Source organism: Sitodiplosis mosellana, unplaced genomic scaffold (assembly GCF_009176505.1).
Source record: "Sitodiplosis mosellana isolate CC-2019 unplaced genomic scaffold, AAFC_SMos_1.0 Smas_scaffold_6191, whole genome shotgun sequence".
Taxonomy (NCBI): Eukaryota; Metazoa; Arthropoda; class Insecta; order Diptera; family Cecidomyiidae; genus Sitodiplosis; species Sitodiplosis mosellana.
In genome coordinates this window covers 3,481,082-3,504,090 of record NW_022601432.1, presented here as the reverse complement: position 1 = coordinate 3,504,090, position 23,009 = coordinate 3,481,082, and the positions used below count along the sequence as shown (strand labels likewise).

At 37.0% G+C, this 23,009-nt stretch overlaps 1 protein-coding gene across 2 annotated transcripts in view; it reads left to right on the top strand.

Moving 5' to 3' along the window:
- The first annotated feature begins 21,281 nt into the window (after window positions 1–21,281).
- LOC129576895 (knirps-related protein-like) overlaps window positions 21,282–23,009 on the top strand; it is a 57,161-nt gene continuing 55,433 nt past the window's right edge. Inside the window, exon 1 of one of the 2 annotated variants that reach the window (XM_055462982.1) lies at window positions 21,282–22,593. The gene's annotated coding sequence lies outside the window, so the exon portion shown is untranslated. The remainder of the gene's footprint in view (window positions 22,594–23,009) is intronic. The other variant, XM_055462983.1, reaches the window with a different exon arrangement.

The window sequence follows — 23,009 nt, the reverse complement described above, 5'->3', positions numbered from 1 at the left end:
ACGAAAGGCGCAAAACGTATCATAAATGCCGAAAAGCCTGCGGCAAAAATATCACTTTAGTATGCATCTGATGTGCAGTGGCTACTGTGAGAGCCAGATTGCTAATAAAAAACAATTTGCTATAGAATACCACTAGACGACATGCATGTTTCTAAACTGGAGTAGCAAAGTGCGGCGCTCGCGCGCGCGCACACACACACACAGATTGAGCAGAAGCGGAATGTAAAAAAAAACGCGAACACGAGGAAAATTAGCAATATAAATGGCATGGTATTGGTGGCGGGTGTCACACACACAGCAACAGAAGCATTGAATTTCGATCACATGGCGATATCTAACCATAATTAATCGATCATCAGGCATCGAAACGGTCATAATTTATTTTGCTATCGCACTCGAGAGCGAGCGCTCGCCTGGCCGAGCTCACTGTTTGATGAGTTGATTTACGAGACGGCTGAAATGCCCTGTGGGCGTTACAGTCACTCGCTTGCCATTCGGGCCACTAATTCCGTCATCGTGTCTGATCCGAATGTAATACTGTCATGGTTGCTTGCCATCATAAATAAAGTCATGGAAAAATTATTTTCTGTTTCGGTTTGCGCGCGTTGTTTTTTTCTCCACTTTTTCTAATTCATTTTTTTCTTCTGTCGTTTATTTCGCAATGCTGTATATGTTTCAACTCCTGGCAACGCATTTTAAATTATGGGAACATTTCAATTTCTCTATTTACAAAACACTTCAATATAACACTGGCCACCATATATATACACACACACACACACACACACACACACACACACACAAGTGGATCGGGCAAAAATGGCAAAAATGGTGACGCAAATCACATAAAATTAATTTCAGCCAGGAGTTTCTCGGAACATGACGATAAAAGACAAAAACAGATGGATCACGGGCTGCATGTGTGCAAGTACAGACGACATCGACACACGAGTCACAGACGCGAACGCTAGGTGTCAGTTAAAATAGGAATGTCTATGGATTGGGGCAAAATGTCAACCACTCCACTCTCTCTCACCATCTCGCACCGAGAATGGTCAAAAGCGATTTTGGATTTCAAGTTTTTACCAATGCTCTGCGGCAACTGCTGCTATTGCTGCAAACGTATCAATAATAATCGCGCGACTAAAGAGGAAAAAAACTACAACCAACTAAGCGACTTCCCATGCAAGAAGAGAATATTGATTCTTTTTTATCATTTTCACTTAATACCCAATCGGTCAAGCTGTTTTTGTTATTAATAATCACATTTCTTTCCGTACAAATTGAATCAATTAATAAATTCGACTAGAAAAATAAAATAAATGGAAAGGAAAAATGGAAATAACAACAACAACAACAACAAAACCAAACAATCTTAAGTTAGTAAAATGATGTAGACTCTCTTGGTCATGGAGCAATCTCAATACACACACACACACACGTACACGGTGCGAGATCAGTGAATGAAAAAAAAATTGGATGTAATTTGTATAATCCATTATAAATGTCACACCAATCTGTTTTAAGCATGGTATAAAAATGCGATTAAAGCGTTTTATTGTCAATACGTATCTCTATCTCTTTCTCCCTCTCTCTCTCTCTCTCTCTCTCTCTCTCTCTCTCTCTGTCAGTGTATGCATTGATTTGAAATTGAAACTAAAGGAACAAATCATATGTATAAAAATGACACGAGTCTAGAGGCAAGCGCAACCATAATTGCTGCAGTGTATGCGTTTGATTTGTTTTTTTGTCTTCGTTGGGATAAGTCTATGGTATTTTGGAGTTTGTTATTTTTTTCTTTAAGGAAATGATCCAACCCAAACTCATATGTCATTTGACCGTTTCGATGCATTGGCTAGAAAAGACAACGAAGAAATATTAATTTCATCGAATTACGAAAAGACAAAAAGGAGAAACAGATACTCAGTCTTTGTGAACAGAGAACGATATAAACATTTCATTGATTGTCGTCTTTGGATTAACACAAATCATCTCGTAGCAGATCCATTTGTATAATACACATACACACAGCAATAAGAATAAGGCAAGAAAAAAACAACAACACATCGCTTGCGACCCATTTGAGATAGAGGAGTGCATGCCACATACTCAATCGATACACACGTGCAATAGAAGCCATTCGTTGTATGTGCTCTTTTTCCGTGTTCGTTTAAAAAATGATTTTCAATGGCACGTATCATTTGTATCGTAAAGATAATGAGTGCATAAAATTGAGCTTAACCACACCAAGTGCGACAAAATAAATTCGATTTGTTCGATGATTCAACGAAAGTATTTCAAGAATAGGCGAAAAAAAATGAGACAAGAAATCACGTAGCAAGAGATCAACGAGGGAGAGACAGAGAGAGAGAGAGAGAGAGAGAGAGAGAGAGAGAAAACGAACAAAGCCTTAAAAACTGAAATAACAATCGTATGATCGTCGATAACTCTCTGTTGTCAATTGTGCGAGCGTATTGAACGACATCAACGTTCGAAATTCCATTCCACGATTACACGAAAAAAACACACTCACACCGACATCGCATTATGATGATGAACAGGTCAAATGTCAAAGACACAAACACACATGCCAAACATAACAAAATAACGAGCAACTCGCAATCATTTCATCATTTAATCCGACGTATTAACGGAAAAATCATCAAACGAAATTACAACAAAAGTGATTTTTTTTTCTTCTTTTCGCCGTTGTATTCATCAACATAAATATTTTATTACTAGAAATAAAATCAAATGCGATTCTCCTTTGGTGTGTGCGATTTTTTTTTTCTAGCTACGCTGCTGTTGTTCGATTATTGATTTCAGGTCAAAAGCGATTGTCTTTCAAACTCCGTCAAATTAATGTGTCCTGAAAAATGCAATCAATTTTGTCTTTCGCGATTCAGTGATATTCAATTAATGGTCGAATGTTTTGTTTAAATTGGCTAGACGAAAAATCAATCACTCAATCATTCGTTGATCAAACTTTCGAGTTGTCTGTGTTGCTATTTGCAACTTTCGTATCTTTTGATCAAGCATTGGCTTTTTTTCCTATCGCGAATCTTTGGCCAAACATTTCAACCCATGTGAGACGGATCAATTTCGATGGAAACTGTTAACGCACACAAAATTTAATCCAAAAGGAAATGAATAGAAGCGAAAAAAAGCATCTGACTGCTCAGAAGTGTCACTGGTGAATATAATATGCCATATAAGCTCATTTACAGGTTCAAGTGACGAGACATAACGTGCACACAGGCGATCGCGCAAATCAAACAAGAAAATACACTTTTATTCACACCAAACACACATGTACACTGTACACACACTCCCAAATGGAACGCAACAATGTAAATGATCATCAATTTAATGACGAAAACGGCGTAGAAGATGATATGTACAGGATTATTCACAGTGTTTTTCATTCATTTACATTTTTTTATTCTTCATCTTATTTCGTTCGATTCACCTAAACAAGTCAAGGAGACGCATTATAGATGATTGTGAGGTGGTAAATGATAAACGAGTAGTAAATGTACGCAAAACCAAATCGAATACCGCGCCCGCCAACCAATATAAGGAATTGAAATCAGCGCGCTGGGTCGCTTGTTCGAACGCGCGAGCGCAGATAACATGAAACAAAGGAAACAAGTGATACAAAAGTATCAATAAAAACACACGAATATATGTATGCTGGCCATTTAAAGGGAGAGTGAGCGAGCGAGCGAGAGAGAAAGAGAGAGAGAGAGAAGAAGGAAAAAAATTGTCACACACACACAATATGAGCTCTGTGTGTCTCTCATGTGCTTAATGTGTGATGAATGCTTACATGATTTGCCTTTAGTTATTAATGACACCGATTTATTGAATAATCTTGTGACCAGCTATTTTTATTTATATCTCTCTTTGCTCAATTGTGATGTGTGTTCGTTTCTTTTCCCCCTGTCGTCGGTGTGCGGTTCGATTTGAGAGAAAATGAGCGTGCGTTATTGTGGATGATTTCTGTTTAAAATGCTCTTCGAAAAGGAAATAATTCAAAACACACACACACAAAACAAAAAACGGAAAAGAGTCTTCGATCATTAAGCAGAGGTATTTCAAACGATTAATTTGAAATGGTTGGAATTTTTTTTTTTCGGTGATCGAAACATGGCCATGCAACTGGACAAAATTGGTTTTATATTGATCACGAACAAATACGTAACTGGATCTACAATACAATATAATATCTGTATACATCCATGGCATGGATGCCGATGCATGCATTGTTCGGGGCTGAAATGGTCTCATGAAAACAGGATAATGCGTTTTAAATGTGCAAAAGTACCGATCGATTCACATGTCCAACACTTTCTATCAGCAACACGTTTTTCTCTATCCATCTCTGGGTTTGTCATCTTTTCGTGTTTTTTATCTCGTTTTTTTCTTCTCTTCTCTAAATGGATTTGTGTGGCTCGGTTTTTCCTCGCTCAATCCAAGCCAATATGATATATGAGGCCGAATAGACGTTGTTGCGCTGTTGGCGCTGTTCTTCAATATCGTTTCGATTTTTTTTTTGTTCGTTCACTCTATTCGATGTTTCTATTTATCATTACGATTATTTGAAATCAAAAATCCATATTAAAAAATTGGATGTCATCCATAAGAGGTTTTTTTTCTCTCAATTTCAATATTTGTTTTCAATATGTTTTGGTCGTATTATTATTTTTTTGTTATTCTGCTCATTCTTTCTGCTTTTTCATATAATTTTGAACGCTCATGATTAATTTTATTCGATAATATTCATTTAAATACTGAGAAAAAAAAAACATATTCTAATGCTAAGTCGATACTTTGATACTGAACAGATCAGTACGAGCATGCACGTCATTTAAGCGCATTGTAAATGGATATCTTGGATTGTGTTTAAACACACAACATACAGTTTGCCACCCAATCGATAGACAAATGGTGTTCAATTAATAAGTGACTAAAATGGCTCGAATTTCTTAAAAAATAAAAATATTTTCGAACGGTTTTATCACCACATATTCAATTCGCTGGGCTGTCATGAGTCGTCATCTTCGATATTAAATAACTCGAGGTAGAAAAGTGGCAATTGAAAAAGGCACAGATCGCATTGACGTCTAAGCCTTAGACAAATTGTTCACTATTTAGCTATAAAAGTGCTATGATGATTGGCCACACTGATGCTACGATGTGTGTGTATGTGTGTGTACGCGCGTGTGCCAAACAGGGTGTGTGCTCATACATTTTTAACACCTTAAAAATAACACGAGATTTATTTCGCACACATAGTCCAGATTCATTTGACCGGCATAAACAGGCCGCGTGTACCGAGAATGATGTCTGGCCAATTTAAAGTGTATATTTATCGATATATTTTAATTACATGCATTTAGCTATGTAAATAAGATTCGCTCTTCGTTTTTTTTTCTCGTTCAAAACTACCTGTTCTCAATGTGTCCCTCTTGATTTGACTGGACGTTTTCAGGTTGTATTCGTTTTTGCTTGTTGTTATTCGCTTCGTTTATTTGTTTCTAGCACTGTGCGCACAATCAACTTAAAAGCATTTTTAATTTATACATTAATTTTAACGAGCACACACAATCTAAATAAAACTAATGAAGATAACATTTGCACAACATTTGCCAAATACATATGTACGAACGGATCGTAACCCATTTGCATGGTAAATTCAATGGGAATCACGTCATAGCCGCTATTATATTCATCAGCGAGCGAGTGCAACTGGCGTAATCCCGTCATTCGTCGTTGGACAGTAATTATTAGCTCGTGTCGCTTCTTCATTTCATGTCGTTAGTCATAACAATAACAATATCAATGCAATCATTGGTTGACATGACATGTAAATAGAAAATGCAGTTGAATGCCCAACAATCGATGCAATTGAATTGATTCAATTTAATGGACAACCCGTGCATATTATCAAATTATCGAGTCATTTCGGAAAAGCGAAAAAAAAGTCACACTGAAATTGATCTCCAAAAATAGCTTTGTATTCAACGTACTATTTCAGTATAAGCGATCTCGTTCGTTCTTTCTTTTTCCTTCCCCATCATTATCGGGTCAGAAAAGAGTAAAAAATATTTTGTTTTGTCGAATACACAATTCGTGTGGTTCATCATATGCTGATAAAATCCACAGTTAGAGCGCCATCGTCATTTGTTAAAAGAGTCACGTTACTCATTTTGTCCGAAATAGAAGAAGACGAACAAAAAAAAAATGCAGCGTCTGGCATTTTTCCGCCGTCATGTATGTGGTCAAGATAAGAGAGCATGATTAATATGAAGATCACATTCTCTTCCGTTTCGAACGTGCAACAAATATTTATTTGAAACCTTTGAACTAACGCTACCCAACCATCGCTCGACTGGGCGATGCGACAAAAAAACGGTTTTCGACATAGAAAAAAAAAATTATGATCAAACGAAATGCATTTCAATTATTTAAATCCGCCATTTAACAAATGAACAAAAAGCGGTAAACTTCATCAATTTTTAATTCTCAATTTGGTTTTATCTAGCAATGGCTAAAAGCTATTTTCATTCGTCTATAATGAGTTTCATTTACTATCTCATTTACAATTAAAAAAAAAATCTTAATTAATAAAACTGCTTGCACTTGTTGTTGGATTTTTTTTTTCCCTATTTAACTGCATTTGCATTCGACGCGCGATTATAAGCCGAACATCCAGTCCATTTAAAAAACCAGAAGAAAATGAATGGAATGTAAAGAAGACTTTCTCCGTTGAACAAAAAGCGACGCAGCACGTCTAGAAATGTGGCGGTGATGATTTAAAGTTTTTTTTTTTGTCACTGAGCGAAATACAGAAGTGAGAATGCGGATGAGTTTCATGGCTTGTTTGAATGCGAATGAGCTCTAATTGTTAATATTCAAATGAGATTGAGATCGAAATTGGGGTGCTGTTCAATACAAGAAGAGAAACGATACGCAACCGTATCAACGGTTGATGTCGAAGAGTTTTGGGTTATTGATGCTTATTGAATTTCAGTCAGCGTGTGTCGCGCAATGGTGTTTCGTGACGAAGTCAATGATCGTCTTGTGGCTTCCTTGAGATTATCTCGATGTATATCGATCGTTTGTCCACCGATACGGAGACAAAGGCAGAAAGAGACGTGAGCAGATAGGGAGACAAGAGCAAAGAGAGACAAGAGCAAAGAGAGACAAGACCAAAGAGAGGGAAAGAAAGAGAAAGAAAGAAAAAATTTCGAGTGCAGAGACACTGAATGCTGAAAAAAATGTTGTTCACATGTGGAATTTGAGACACACTGGAAACACTTAAGAGTGCCAAAAAATGAATTTCTCGAAACAGATAGGAGATGATGATATTAAACGCCAGTGAAAGAAGCAACATCATCACCACCACACCAAGTGAAGCAACGAAAAAAAGATGATCGCAAATACAAAACCTCTCATTAAAAAAAACTACGGCCGGAGTGAAAACTGAAACGAAGATACAACAAACACCGCGGAAAAAGAGAAAAAGCGACGCGCACACACCACATATTTGTGTATGTTTTATATTTTGTGTGCATTCGCACATTGAAAATGTTTCAATGCGCTCGCGGCACTAAACCCTATAAAGCGAAATGGATGCAATAACAATAAAAAATGATGGCAAACAATAAGTATAAATGATTATCAAATTGTTAATGGGTAGTGGAGTGAGGCGGCGGAGTAGGCGAAAAAAAGCAGCAACAACCACGGTCATCGTGCTACAATAATCATTTTTTTGTTTGCAAGCGGAGATCGCTTGAGCGCACTCATTCGACATTGGATGCCGGCCGCGATAAGTGCATCGAAAATGTGGTGTCATCTGCAATAAATTCCATCATTTTTCTTTCTCATTTCCAATGGCAATCGCGAGTGCGGTTATTAGAATCGACCAGAGTAAAAAAAAAAATCTATATTGCTCCGGACAAGAAATATTAGCCCAAAAACAAGAACACACGTACGAAAATCGTTTTGAGAACAACATTTCTGGAGGATTTTTTAATATAATTTTGGATTTGTTTTTTTTTTTGTTCGCTTTTCGGTATTTTTCCCATCTCATTTCCATTGGGTGTTATTGTTATTAATCTCCGTATCTCTCTCTCGTCGGTCTCCATTTTTCTGTTCTGTGTATACGAATCGCCAATTTCAATATTCACATTTTTTCTCTTGTCCACCTTATCTAATGTCGCATATTACTTATATCAGTTATTCCGTATGTGCTGTTGTTGGTTTGTTCTTTTTTTCGTTCGAAATTTGTTGGTTACCTGACCATTTTCACACTAGTTGTGTTCTCGTTGTTGTCATCAGTTTTGAGGCTGCATGCTTATGTTGTGTTGTAGTTTTGTTTAGCAGTGCACAGCGATGGAGAAACAGAACCAGAAGAAAAAATATTGAAGAAAAAATGCATATTTCTTATACATTGCTGTGAATAAATTTTCAAGGTTTGCAGAGCACATCTCTCTCTCTCTCTCTCTCTCTCTCTCTCTATCTCTTTTTTCACTGTGTTTATTTTTCCAGTGTTATTTTTGTCGTTGTTAGTGCTTTGGTTTTTGTTTCCATACAGTTTGTGTTCCTTTTTTTAGCTCTTCGGTGTCGTTCTGTTCAAAATGGATAAGAATAAAGTCACAAAACAAAATCTCCGGCAAATAAGATGATGATGATGAAGAAGAAGAGGAAGACGGACGGTGGAGATGCGAAAAAACGGATTTCCCATACTGATTTTGGTGTATATGTGTGTGTGTGTGCTCTCTCGGTCAGAAGAGCGATCGACCCAAACTGCCACTATTCATATTGTCCATCGTAAAACTGAAAACAAATCGCATGTGCGCGCTCACACACAATGTATTACAAACGAGATACATTACTTGCTCGTTGGCAATTTTTTTCTCTCTTCTGCCCATGCTATTTTGCCCATCGAAAGATACGATTTGTCGAATTCATTTGTCCGGCGAAGGAAAAAACAACGAGAGAAGAAATGATTTTTTATGACTGAAGATGGTAACAAATAAAATCTGTGCTCGTATTTGGTTGTTACTTATCTTCATTTCGATATAAAATTGCAGACATTTTGATGCGTTTGCCTATGTGCTTTCGAATGAACTCTTGCACCAATGTGATTTAATTAACAGCACAGCTACCGAACATCGATTGTTTTAATACCCTGTTTTAAATGCAATCTTTGACCTTTCTTTTCCAATGAGAAGACCACTTTGCTTGAACATTTGCGACCAAGACCAATTTTCTTGAGACGCTACTAAATGGATAAGGAATGCTCTCGAAACGACAAGGATGATTCTCGAAACAAAATGTTGGCATTTCTAAGGATGAAGATTTTTCTGATTCGATTGCCATGCATTCGATGTCAACAAAATCTTCGTGTTGAAGTTCAGAATCGAGTCCAACGAATATCAATATTACAATGACTTATTTTGAGCTAAAAAAAAAACTTGTAAACAAATTTGAATCGAAGTCACCGTAAGCAATAATATGAGAATGAGTGCGCACGTTGAAATATTTGCGACAAATTGAGAACAATTATAATCACATTTGGGAGCGCGTGCATGAGCGCGCGCGCACGCAAAGAGCGGCATCAAAGATGTCAGATCAGTGACAAACAAGTGCTTTCTATTGAAGGAAAATACTTTTTAGTGTGTGTGTATAATGTATATTCAATGCTGACACCAAAAAATGCGTATAAATAAGATTTAGTTTTTCTGAAATAACAACACCGACCGAATGCTGCAAAGAGAAAACAAAAGAGAAAATAGGCAAAATGAACTGAAAAAAAGCCATACACACAAAACAACTCCAACAACTGACGACCAAATACTTATTATTATTAAATAAAGAGAAGAGAAGGAAAAAAAAGCGAACAGCGACAACAACAAGTGTGCAACGATGAACGCATTCAGATCATTTACATGATGGTGAAGTGGCGCGGCAACGGCGGCGACCGCCACAGAAACCCATTATAGATGAATATGAAAACAATGAACAGTGATAGTACACAATAATAACAATAATAATAATTGTAATAACGCAATTCAAGCAAAGTGTAAAAGCAACTTAAAGCCACACGAAGCGGCCACGGTGTGACTGTGTGGCTCTATCTCGGTGCCGTTGCTGTTTTGTTGATGTGATCTGTGGCTCACACAAGAGAGGCATTACACATTCTGTGTAACCATAATGTAAATTAAATAGAATATTGTAGTTTACACATAACAAGTCGAATGATGAAGCCCAACAAACGAACGGGCGAGCGCGCGATGCGAGAAGAAGTCGAAGGAAACAGACAAAAAAAAAAATAAAACGAATTGGTAAACGCGATTTATAGGTGAAACGAGCATTCACATTCTACACATTCCCATCCGCAGCCAATATCATCTGTAAAAAATCGCCTTTAAGTGTACACGCGCACTTTACACAAATTTATTTGCGTTCGACATTTAGCCTCTTTCTTGCTCCCTCTCTCGCTCGCTCGCTCAATCTCTCATCACACATCAACCGAACTCGCTTCAAATTGTCTCGCTTTATCTACATCCCATCTCACATTGGAATCTATATCGAACACTCCATACGCTTCATAAATAAATGCTGGAGATCGACCATATCACACCGAACAAACACAAATAAACACCGGATTATTACACCATCCACTTTTATTTGGCCTATGTGCTCCATAATACGTGTTCGGATTTCGATGTGTGTGCTTTTTTCATTTCTCTCTCTCTCTCTCTCTCTCTCTCTCTCTCTCTCTCTCTCTTCAATCACACTCTCATCGTACTCATGTGACGACGAGAGAAAGAGAGAAAAAAATACGTTCATTAGAAATGCAAACAACACTACAGAAAGGCCAACCGATTTTTGTTAACGTTATAATTTTCAAATCGCCTTTGATGTGTGAAAATTACATCAGCAAACAATCAACGCTCCACAATTCGGTTTTAAATTGATTTCCTTCTCATAATTGAAGAAATGATATTTTTCGTCTTCTTTCAATTAACCATCGTATAATGAGGTCCGTTTTGAATTGTCTTTTGTATGTTTGCTCAAGCAATGAACTCTTTCGATGGGAAACAATGGGATTTTATTTATTCTATGCTTTATTTTTTGTGTGTAAAAAATAGGATTTCTTGGGTTGGTGCTGGATTAAGTCAAACCGCGTGATGTTGGTGCGAGAAAATGTGTGAAAAGAAGAAATTTTCACGCAAAGGCAAATAAATTGTTAAAATCTAAATTAGCTAGACATCGAATTTTGGAAGAAAAAATGAGTTTTTTATACCCATGTTAAGTTTTTGCCTTTTTTTGTCAAATAAAAAGGCGCCTTTCCATTGCAAATCACGGTAAGAGTTGATGTGGTGAGAAAAAGACTCTCATTTGGGCTACTAGATGACGTGGCTATAATTTGCAAGCTGTTGCTCTGTTAATTTGGAAGTTAAAATATAGAAAAAGGAGAAAAATCCACACTCACAAAACAGAAACATAACGAATTTACACATCATAATTTGATTGAACTGCAATCAGTTGGCGGTGTTGGCGAACTAGAATGAGGCGATAAATAATAGAAATCAAAATATTGAGAGATACCGAGAGAGAGAGAGGATAAAAAGATTGTTGTGTAAAATGAAGCGGATTGTGTTAAATGCTGTGTAATGCTCTGAAAAGGGCAAATCATAAAGAAGTCAATTCAAAATGAATCCAAAACAAGATCGCAAACTCACGTTAGTCTGTCAATATAATGGCCAACGAACTGTTTTATCGTTCGTTTTCTACGTTCCTGCCCTGAAAACTGGCGATGGAAAATATGCTTCAACAGCCGAATGGAAAGAAAAATACCAACCCATCGAGCTTATTGTTCTCAATTTCACAAACAATCGGGTTATATAATCTAAATCAATCCTATCGTATGCTCGTAAACGATTGAAATTACATGATGTTCGCTAGATTCTCGTTTCCAACAAATTTTTCGTTTCCCACTCTCCCAATTCACCACAGAATAAAAGAAGAATTCAATGGCCTCGAACAAAACCGAAAACCATCTGGTAAAAATGTATGTTCTGCCGTAAAAATGATAAACGAGTACCCGTTTATGTTATATTGATTTACTATTCATTGCGATGAAATTGCATTTCATCGCGAGCAGACGAACGAGCGCGCGCGCACACACACTCACTCTTTCTGTTGAACAATTCAATCTGAAGGTATTTAAGCAATGATTAGTGAACAGATGGACATTGCCGCGTAACGTGTAATCTGTGTCATGGATTTGATTCAATTTTCTCATCGCATCACTTTTAATTCGTATATTTGTTGCACACACTCTCTCCCTTGTTAAATGGAAATCAGTTTACAAACATTTCGATTGTTGTTGCTTACATTTATCCCATGTGTGTGCGTGTTAATGAATCGACAAATCATTCACAAAGCGTTCCTCCGCCATTTCTTTTTCGATTGTAAATTTAATAATCATTGCGCGCATGTTATACATTCGATCGTTTTGAAAGGCGTAAATTCGATCGTTTAGCGCATTAAAAAGGTGCTATGATGACGCAGTCGATTGGCTTAAAAACCTTCTGTGCCGTTGCGCTAGTCAAGCCATGATAATCACATTTGATGCTTGACATCGAACATCCCTTGAGCTGTGGCAAAAGAAAACAGTTGATAGGTCTTCTATTGTGTTTGATCAAAAATGACACGCATTTCACATTTTATCAATGATCTAAAGGGTTCGTTGCGCTGTAACTGATCAAAATTTGAAATTTCTTCCTCATAACATCATTTAAAAACAATGGAAATCGATTGAAACGAATTCCAGAAAAAATTCCAATTTCAACCACTTAAATATTCAAACAGTTTCCTGCATAGAGGAGAAAAAATTGCACAAATTTTGAATATAATTCCAATTCCAACAGCCAAAGGTTAATCGTCACTGCAAAAAAAAAAAATAGTCAAAGTTGTCCAAAATATTTGGTTCCGTTTTTCTCACTTCATCCCAATAATCTGGGTAAGTCTTGTTGTTTTGTTCTAAATTGCATTTGGGTTTCTTGAAACACAGAGAAAGAAAAGTTACCGAACGAACAATATGCTTAATAATGGTGAAGACAATCGTCGAAATTGTTATTTTCTGAAAAAAAAACCCACTCGGTCTACCGAACGATAAAAAAGCATCAGTTTTTTTTTCGGGAAAACACTGCATGACACATGTCGAATTGAAAGGGATGCAGCAACTGGAAGAAAGTTGGTATGGCAGCAAAAAAAGGCGATAAATTACACTACCTACACGCCCAATGTTGACATCGAGTATGCAGAGACAAACAGTAGAACCGCACAGTAAATAGGATAAGAAATTAGCCTTTAATCACATTGCCACGGTATTCAGACCGAACAATAAAAGAAAGATAATCCTTTTTTCTTTCAGCCCGCAACACACAAGAACAATGATGTGGAAGGCATAAAAAGTCAAGGAAAAGAAAGAAAGAAAGGCGAAAAGAAGCATGTCAACAAGCCTTTTTTAGGCATCTGGCACTAGAATTGCACTAGGATGTGAAATACAAACACTGCTGAGAATAACCAATAAATGCTTGCGTTGTTGTGGTTTTTGGCTTGAGTGAAGGTATTAAATCAATTTTTCCAATTCTATGAAAGCAACGGGAAACATTGCTGCTTTTGAGAAACGACTCGCACAAAAATCCACGAAAAAAATTTGCTTTCGTCGAAAGTTTCGACTCGAAACCAAACGAGACAAGAAAAAAAAGACTCAGCAAATAGAGTCGTTGGAAATGCCGGTTTTGTTCTTTCTCCATTTCATATCATTTCAAATAGAAATGTTAAAAAGAGATGAAAAAGTGCAGAAAACCAGAAACCGTTGATGAGTCCAAAATAAACCATTTCCTGATTCCGATGGCGGCGTTATATCAGCGAAGAAAATTGGCGTTGAACTGTAAAGAAAATATAAATCGATAAATTAATAAACGGCACGTTGTTTCGAGTCTGAAACGTTGGCTGTGTTTAGATGAAAATTGGCCACAACGCACGGTACTAAGGAAATTGAAGAGATTCGATCAATTGTTTTTATTGAAATTAATTGTTGATTTTTCTTCTCCGTACATCGAATACGGTTTTGCCACAGGCCAAACGATCATCACGAAATTCTCTCATGCCAAAGAGAGAACCAACGGAACGTACTAATTGAACGCATTCGAAATGGATCCAGCAATTATTCATCTTATTTGGTTTTTGGTTTGTTCTATAGCGATGAATACGGCTATAGTTTGTTTCACAAGATGCTACAGCTAGGTACAAACATACCTAAAGATATCACCTAAGAAATGCGCAAATAGTCAAAGTGCAAAATCGGCTGTTTTTCTCTCTTCGTTTCACTCCTCAATGCAAACAATTCAAAGTTACATAAAATTTAAAAAAGGAATTGCATTAGATAAGACGCATTTTTTTCGCTTCTCGACAACAATGTGAACCGTAAGCCATAAAAGGTTATAAAGTCGGCCATAAAGCACTGACAAATCTTGCATCTCTCGGCTATTCGTCGTATTCGTCACAATGTGATCATTTTATTTGGGTCAATAAATATTTGGACAATAAAAACGTGCACCGAATGTAAATCATGTTCTTTTCCGTTCTTCTGTTAACCTTCGTCCTCTTTGTCGCATCATTCAAATCTGTTATCTGTAGAAAATGGAACAAAACATTTTATGATGTCACAAAAATTAGGGCAATTTGCTGAACCGACATTTCGTTTCAGAAAAATGCTACCTAGCCTCATTTGCCTATTATCGTTGGACATCGATACTTTGGGATGCGTGCCATTTCGGACGAAATGAATGAAAATATTGAAAGCCAGTTCAGCTAAAAATAAATATACGATTTGAATGAAATGACCAATTTGTTCTTCTGAATATTTCGCCCACTCATTTTCCATACCATGTTTTGGATGCATTTCTAGTCAGCAGGACATTTTGGGCTAGAATAAATCCCTTGCTACCTCATACATGAATTGACCATTGAAAATTATTTGAATGAATTTCAAGCAACACACTGAAGGTATTAAGATTCACTGTCTGCAATACTTTCAAGAATATGATTTTATTGCCAAAACTCTTTGTCTTTTCATTAGAAGGATAGCTACTGTGTATAGTTCTGCAATGAGTACTGTTCATAAAGTGACCACTTGCACTTGGTAAGGGCCCATTATTGAAGAGCTGGGCAGTTCAAAACTTCATTGAATTTTAACCAATTTCAATGTTTTATGATTTTGTTGGTGAATTGAAACCAAAATTCTTACATCAAATCAATAATTTCCACATTGAAATGTGATTTTCATTAGACGATCTAATGAAAAGTCTATGAAATCTTAATTTTGATTATGATATTATCTTATCTTTTGATTATATCAAGCAATTTTACGACTTTCGTAAGGACTTTCGACGAAATATATATTTTATTTTATAAAAAAAAACAACTGGTTTATTTTATGTGCAACTTACGGCCTCCAATTTAAAGAACAACTTGAGAATATTTCGGATTTGATGAAGAAATTTCAAATTTAACGAAGAAAAAAACTTTTTTATGCATCCAAAGCTGGCGAATTTCAATAAAACTGCAAATTAACCAAATTATGAAAAGACCCCACAAAGTCCTTTGCGCTGATTTCATCTTATCAAATTGTTTTTCGGAGTAATTTGTACGGAAAGAAGTGTGACTCTCAAAGTCAACAGAGTTGAAAAAAGCAATAGCAAATGAAATCATTTGTGCCGAAAGGAGTTGAAAAAGTAAAATTTCGAGAACATGAACCAATAACATTTTATACGTCTAACGTAATTTTGTGCATATAAAATGCGATGACATGATCATTTTATTATGTTTAGTTGAAATATATTTGGTTTGATGTTTTGCGTTAATAATGAGTGGAGAAGCGCATAACGATATGCACATTTCGGTGTATAAGTAAGTATGTGTGCGCTGGTGCGATGTGTGGAAAAAGATTTAAATGCCAAAAATGCAAATAACATTTATGAACGTTTGTATAGTTGATTGTTTGTGTTCATCGCCGTTTATCATCAAGTCATCATCAGAATCGCACAAGCCGCTCTCTCTCTCTCTCTCTCTCTCCAGGTCGCTCAATTGTCACGAATACGCGGGGCCGTCGCACTCCGTGCAATACGTTTTAATTTCATTTTTATTGCATGCGCACAGAAACAGATAGACATGAAGACGGGGCGCGCACTGGGAACTCTATCGTCATTTGATTTTGGTTATCCTTAGCCATCTCGAAAGAGACAAACACACACACACACACACACACACACAGTGTTATTGCCAAAGCCGACCGACCGAACCGACACTTAATGAAAATACTTTAAAAGAGATCGTTATTTGTGCAAAATGCCGTTTATCTAAAATAGTTTTCACCAGAAAATAATCATTACTTTGAACGTTATATTCGCATATATGACGCTAGTTTGTGCAAGATACGAATCTTTATTGCTGTTTGGGAAACGATGGTTCGTTCGGTCGTGTGTGTGTGCGTGTGTTTGTGCGTAATTTGCGTGATGAGGCACAGATTTTTCTCTCTCTCTCTCGCTTTCTCGCTCTGTGTGAAAGAGATTTTATTGCATCAACATTTGTTTTCCAGCCATTCAACGTTAGAATTCGGTCTTTGAACGAGACAGGACAGCATAATCGTAAAGCACAGCACAGTACGGCACAGGCCATTTTTAGTGCACCCCAGAAATACAATAGGATATCAGTATCACAGTTGTGACCATTGCAACATTTTTTCTTCTTACCTCATATTGCATATGCATGAGGACATATTGCATGAACCAAAATTTCAAAAATGAATCGAGAAAATGCAAATAAATCCAGAAATAGACGAAGCAAAAACAATGGCACTAAAGCAATAAACTCATTTGAAATTGATCTGGATTTTTCGTGTAAAATTCAGTCGAACTTTCGAAGGCCTAACAGCACCTAAATAATAAAATTATCGGCAGAAAAAAAACTAACAAACAATAAAAAATGGAATCGTTTTTTGTTGTCTTTCTTCTCTTCCCTGCAGAACTGTCGTAAAAAACCAAATATGAGAGCTCAAATATGAGGAGTGTAAAAATGTTATCACGGCTAAAAATGGACACTTACACAAGCGAACCGAATAGAATATCTGTTGCAAAAAAAAGCAATGCACATACTCCATGTACGTGTATGGGTGTGTTTGTGTACGTATTTGTGTGTGCAGAAAATAGCAAACCATAAAACTGGAAAGAAAAAAAGATTTTGCAAGCTCAAAAATCGTAAAACACGAGATCTCCGTCCAGAGATACTTATCGACAATAAAATATTATATTTTTATAACTACCAGTTCAGGACTTGCATCTATAATAGTTTTCATTCTTTATCTTCTCATTTGTGCGTTCAATGCACACATTCACACCGACTCGAGCGCGCACACACACACACACACACACACGAGAGATCAATGAGAGAAGAGGCCAGGCCCAGTCACATGTATCTCTATTATAGATGAGAACGTGAGCAAAACAATAACATCAGCAACTACGAAGAAAAACGACAAAACAATTAAAACGAAGAAGAAGAAGAAGAAGCGGAAAAAATTGCCAATGATACCGATAACGGTAAACGCATATTCTTCGATGCACGCGCTCACTCGCTCACGAATGAACCAGCGTCAAGGCACGCAAGGTTCAACCAAATGTGCTGAACTATCTTGGCTCCTAAGTTCGGAAAGTAATCGCAAAGTGCAGACGATCGCAACTAACTCTCTCGTTGTCGTTGTCGTCGTCGCCGGTAACGATCACAATCGTGGATTCATTTATAAATTTTCTTTGGCATGACACAGTCATAAAATGAGAGTGGAAGTTTTCAAGTGATGGAAATTGCAAACCAAACCAAGGAAGAAAAAAAAACGGCACAACCAAATAGGTATTAATAGTTATGAAGGCACGTATGAGGGATTAAGAGAGCATCAAAACGACCACTTGTCAAGAGTGAAAAAAATAACATTAATAGCTTTTGTATAAATGTTTTCTTTAACATTAGTCACATTTACTTTTTTTTCGCAAATATTATGTATATTTGGCTTGTGTGTGTCTCTCTCTCTCTCACACTTAGCGTAAAACAATTGAATACGAAAGGCTGAATGATTATCATAAAAACGATATTCACTGACGAAAAAAAACAACTGTTTACGTTGTGTGGCTGGATTTGCACACCGGCCCGCTTGATACTTTTTGCTAAGATGTGCAGAAACTTAAAGCATTGCTTATTGTTCAAATTTGCACGTTTATCTTTTAAATCGTTCGGTAGTTTGATGCGCTTTTTTTTCACTTGAAATTTTAGCCCAACTTTTATATGCGTTTTCTGGTAAACTTGTGGAATAAAGATGTCGAATTTCAGTGTTTTTGGTTTAATCTCATGCTATAAACTTGAACACATGAAAACCGACAATAGATCTTCTGACAAGACGGCATAAATTCATTTAAATTATGGCTTGTTTCGTTGGCAGATCGGTTTGAATGATCGTGTTTTTCTTTAAATTTGTTGAAAAATTATCGCTTCTTCTCTTTAAATTGTCTGAAATGCTGCATTTTTCTTTGGATGTGCTTAAAATTATTGCATTTTGTGGAATTATTTAATGTCAAATGGGGGCCCATATTTTGGTCGCACCTTCGCAAAGTGCAAAATGTCACCACCACCACCACCATTGCCATTGCGTTTAGCTAAATCAAATCGATCTCCCGCTCGAAAAGGCTGTGCTTTGAGAGAGAGAGAGAGAGAGTTGTTGCCATTTTTTCCAATAAATACAATAATTACTAGGGAATTACATTACATTACACACCTTATTAGTAGCATGTTCAGGCGTATAATAACACAAGCGCGCTGGCATACACACATATATTGGAGGATTGCGAGCGAGTCATGCCGATTATCATTGCGTATAAAATGTGAGATATTGTTGTCTATTATGCCCATCGCGCATGTTAACACCGATCTCAGGCCGTGTGTGTGTGTGATTGTTTTTTCTTCTTCTTTTCAACTCATTCAATACAACCACACACAGGCAAATGTGACGAGCAACGGCGTTAAGTGAAGAGATGAGAGAGAAATAAAAATAAAAGAGCTGGGCATTTGCTTTCCTTTTATCGCATGGGCAAATATAAAACTAAGCAAATATATATATATATATATACGATATGTGTGTATGAGGCCGATACACGTGTGGAAGTGCTTCGGTTTTTGGCTCCACCTTGAATGGTAATCGATACACAATGAATGAATATCAGTAACAGTGCTTTGTGTCAAATTCATAGCCGTACTACATTCCACATTCGAAAATAGGATTGTAGAGATCGGTAGTCCGGCACCGTTGTGCCGAAGATAGCGCAACGCGAACACACACAATTGGTTTGCCGCGAGAAAGCCGTGTGTGCATGAGGCAAAACGGGATGGATAGATAGAGCACAAGCACACTTTTACTCCTCTATTGCGAAATGTGTGCTGTGATCTCATTGCTAAATGAAAAATTCACATATGAAGATCTAAGCACACACCGAATTGATGCGAAACGAATTATTTGAGAGCGAGCGAGAGAATACGCGCACACATCACAGCTCGATTCCCTCTCCAAAACCAACTCATCTCAAATCATTTCACGTAATATTATCGTCTCTTTTTCACATTTATATCGCTTCTCCTTTGCTCCCTTCTTTTCTCAGCCGTTGTTTTCGTTTTTCTGTTCTCTTTTGCGTTGTCAGTTGTGCTCTGCCTTCATTCCTGTTGGCTCGACACATTGTCAGCGATTGCACTAATTTGATTGTGTACCGTTCGAAGGTAAACGAAGACGTTCGAGCATGGCGAGCTGTTTGCTGGTATGCGCTTGTGTTGATGTGTGTGTGTGCATTGAGATTCTCTCCTTCGCTCACATGGGCTAGCTTTGATAGAAAGATGCGTTGAAGCGCGTTAGCAAGCGTTATTTTTGTTTACTATGATACGACACACCGATGGGAGAATGATCACACCATGACCGATCGACCACACTCCGGGAAACACATGGGGCAGTGATAGTTGTCATGCGATCGCAACGAATGTGCAACTTAGTTGAAATATCAGCCGATTCGCATCATTAATCATTTGCAATGGCGCAAATGCATCACACCACAACAACAGCACCAGTCGATTCGCGGTCTGACTCAGATTTCGGTCGATCTAATTCGATTCGACTATCGAACCTTGTAATGAAATCATTATTGCACACAGCTTCTCATAACATTGTTCCATTGACTTTGATATGGTTTGGTTTTTTTTTTCGTTTTCGGTCAGTTTAGCACCTTCTAATTGGCACAACAATAAGATTACAATCAAACCGATAATCTTGATTCGCAGTCGAATCGATAGCCGACGAACGGAATCGATAACGAACAAACAAACCAACGAAACAGACGAACGCATCAATGTGTGAATAAATCAGGCAAAGTAAATAAAAATTGCTATTATTAATCGCATAGCCGTTCGCTTATTCGTGTATTTGAAGGTTTTGTTGCGCGCGCTGCAGTGCACACGGTTGCAGTTGAGCTAACTGTGTTGAACGCACCGTGCACTGACGGTCTTCGCTCTTGACTCATGCTAAATAACACACAGACACCGATGTGTGGCTATTGTAATGCCTTCTGTTTCGTATGTGCAACCGAATCTATTCATCGTGCTCATTTGCGCACAATGATCATGATGTGCGAGTGTGAGAGAGTGTTTAGCAATTTCCTCTCTAAGCAAGAAACAACAACAACAACAACAACAAAATAACTATACATGACTCACTCTCAGATCGTTCACTCGCTCGCTCGCTCCATCCATACACACATACAAAAAGCGGAGACACACCAAATCTTTACCATTCGATGGTGTAATTCTTTTCGTCTCTTTTCTACTCGTTGAAATCTTTTGAATCTCCAGTGAATCGGTTGCTGTTGTGCTGTTTGCCTGTGTGTTGTTGTTCTTTTTTTGTCTTGTTTGTTTTCGTTGTGTGTTGCTTTTTTCCCTTCTTCTTCTTCTTCTTTTTCGTTTTCTTCTCTTCTTTCTTTATCGCATTTTGTGTGCTTTGGTATCGTATCCATACAACACATTGTGTGTAGCTGGTCTAGTGTATTTGTGCAGTTTGTGCTCAAGTTATGATTTTTAACCTCCCGAGAGTCAATTGAAACGTTACGTTCGTCAGTTGTTTGTGGTGCGCGCTTTTGTAAGGTCTTTCTTTTTTTCGTTTTTTTTTTCGTTCGTTTTCGAGATTGACCGTATATGATTTGTTCAGTCGGTCCCGTCACACCAGAGGAAAAAATTTTACGTACACAAATTTTTGTGCATCGATTTGTTCGGTGTGCGTGTGATTTTTTTTTTGTGGTTTAAGCGCACCAAGTTTTGTTTTTTGCAGTGTAGACTACTGTATAGTAAATGAACTGAAATTGATTGAATATTTTTGGCCGAAAGAAGAAATTGATTCGATTTTGCAAAAAGGCGCAAAAAAAAAACGTTGTGACTCAGCGATAATCAAAGACTCGACAGCAAATCGATTGCCTCACATGTTGCCTCGTGGAAAATGAAAATCAACTTAACAAACAGTATTTGAGAGAAGGAACAAAAAGTTGCGGCTTATCAGATAAAAGTGTTTTGATAGTTAATTTGGAAACCGATCATTTGGTCCGTGAAAATTGTTTTGTTTTCCAAAAAGAGAAGCATTGCATCGCTATCAGTTGGTTCTGTTTTTAGTGCGTGCAAGTACCATCCAGTACAAACTATAGCCGTTGAATGAAACAACAAATCATTTAATTAGTGGAAAAGAACAAAAGAAAAACTGAGTTAAAAAGATTCAAAGATCTTTCATCATTCAAAGATCAAAGAAGAAAGAGATCTTTGCCAATATAAGATACAGAGAAAGAGCAGCAATAAAAGCTCAAGAGAAAAAAAAGTCGAAATCAAAACAACATATTCATTTTGCATTTTGCCAAAGAGATTTGCAAATCTAGTGCATAAGTGATACAGATTTTATACGGACACCGAGAAAGTGTTAACAAATGAGTCATAAAGCGTAGCAGCGGCATTTCCTGGAAAACAAACATTATCACTTATATCACACCGGTTACGTACATCGAAACCAATTTTTGATCAATAATCATCGGAACGATTTTATTTGTTGTGATAGAAAAGACTATTTCTTTAATTGATCGATTTAATCGAATTTACATATTGATATGAACAACATGAGAATAAGCATATGAACAAAGACTTACAATTTGTTCTAATAGACTGCCGTTATTCGATGCAATAGAAGGATATTCGAAAAAGTTTTATCCAAAAATTGTCATCAAAACAAAACGAATAGAGAAGAAAAAAAGCAACGAAAAAAACTGTTAATTGTTTAACACATCCAGGGAAGGAGTCGCGCGGCTAGTCCTGTTGTGGCTGTTTATCTCTCCGGTCAAAATCTACAACTTAATTTGTTTTTAATGTGCATATAGAAAACAGTGTGTTAAGGTGAGTAACATGTAAATATTATATAATAATTCTGTTTTTTTCTGCTTGTATTCGCTGTCTAAACAAATGCAAAATGAAGGCCAAAAAAAAGAGAGAACTTGATTATCTGAACAGAAATGTCAGCAACCAAACGACATTGTTCTCTCAAATGTTCCACTTGATTTATGTGGCTGTTTGCATATTCTATAGTTGTATGAAATATTTTTGGTAGCACTCCTCCCAAAGGAAGAATCTTGTTTTAGATATTATTCTCTGTAGTTGATTCTTCTTCCTGATGAAGAATCTTCGGATGTGAATGAAGGAAAATCTTGTGAAAACGCCATTGAAGTTGTAGTCATGTGTAAACATGAGCCGATCACAGAGCACAGCAGTCAATCTCTATGAAAGGCATCAAATTATTTTGAAAGTCACTGTGA